Source organism: Triplophysa rosa, unplaced genomic scaffold, assembly GCF_024868665.1.
Source record: "Triplophysa rosa unplaced genomic scaffold, Trosa_1v2 scaffold465, whole genome shotgun sequence".
Lineage (NCBI taxonomy): Eukaryota > Metazoa > Chordata > Actinopteri > Cypriniformes > Nemacheilidae > Triplophysa > Triplophysa rosa.
The window spans coordinates 42,606-44,329 of record NW_026634469.1 but is presented as its reverse complement, the minus strand read 5'-3'; positions in this window follow the sequence as shown (position 1 = coordinate 44,329).

Genomic DNA, 1,724 nt, shown 5'->3' with positions numbered 1-1,724 from the left:
CAAGAAATGGCTATGGACAGTTTTTGGATAACTGTGGAGAAAGAATATCCAGCTGTCGCCAGTAGTGCCATCGCAGTTCTGATGCCCTTCTACACAACCTATTTGTGCGAAATGAGTTTTTCAAGCTTGACATACATAAAAAATAAGTACAGAGAACGTCTAAGAACGGTGGATCAGGAGCTTCGTGTCTGTCTCTCATCTATTCCTGATAGAATTGATGTGTGCATCATCTCAGGCTCATGTTTCCCACTGAAAGTAAGTCGTTTTTACTTGAGTATCCGTGTGTGTCTGTGCATGTGTGAGATAGGGCTTTAGAGCATTAGTTTTTGTGTAGGGTGCCACAAAATTTGTAAAAATTTCAAAGGGTGCCGTGAATGAAAAAAGGTTTCAAAAAACACTGCTCTAATACACATAACATGGTTTATCAGTTTTAATATTACCAAACTTCCAATGCTTTTGTACAATAAGAAAGATGATATAAATGTTATTATTTTGTTTAATGGCTTTAAATGAATCTTCTTCCCTTCTGTCCACCTTTTCTAAAGTGACATTTCTTGCCACCAGATGGAGCAACACATTAATCTCTTAGAATCTCTACTGCTGAAGTTTAGATCTTAAGAAAATAGGGGCTACCCAGTATTTCCACTTATATACAGGATACAGACCACTTTACAAGTGGTAAACACTGGCCCAGAAGCACATCCAGTTTAAGTTTTTATTTATTATTAGTATTTTTAAAGCGTACACACTGTATACAATTAAAGGGATAGTTCACCCCAAAATGAAAATTCTGTAATCATTTACTCACCCTCATGTAATTACAAACCTATGGCTTTCTTTCTTCTGCAGAACACAAAAGAAGATATTTTTAAGAATGTTTGTAACAGAAAACCGTTGGTCCCCAATGACTTGCATTGGTTTTGTGTCCATACAATAGAAGTGAATGGAGACAAACAGTTTTTGTTTATCAACATTCTTCAAAATATCTTCTCAACTTGGGGCCTCAAACAATTTCCAAGGGTAAAAAGGTTAAGAACCACTGATCTAAGATTATGGTCACGTTGGTGCAAAATAGAAAATGTTGATATTTGCCTTAAATCAAGAAACCAAAAATTTTAGATTTGGCTATACGTCCTTGATTTGTATAAAGATTAACCAACAAGGGTGCAAGACAATGGTGAAAACCAAATCCATAAATTCTGACAAGCTAGCCTTAGGCAGATTTTGTGTGAACCAAATGACTCAAAACAAATATAGCCTACAATTAGAACAGAACATATCTAACACTAACTTGAGAAGTGACATAGGCTATTTACCATATTTACCAGTTTAATTCTGCACAAAGCCAGTATAATTATATACGTTTATTTATATAATAATTTTTTATTAAACTTGAATTAGAATTGAAATTTTTGGAATTGATTAACGATTATTAAAATATTACATGTGAGATCGTTGTAAATGAAAACAGACTTATATTGGTACTAATGCTAAACATTATCAGACAGATTCATGCAATGCATGGCCATAGCCAATGTAGTGAAACCGTAAATACTGGATTCATCTTGTCCTTCTAAGGACAATGTGCATAATGAAATATCAAAGAGACATTTGTGCAAGATGTGTGGTTTTTTTATACCTGTTGTAAATGAACATTCTGAAGAGTATATGTTAAAAGCATCTTGAGGAGCCCGCATCTAAAGCCTTGTGCACGTCTTCTTTAT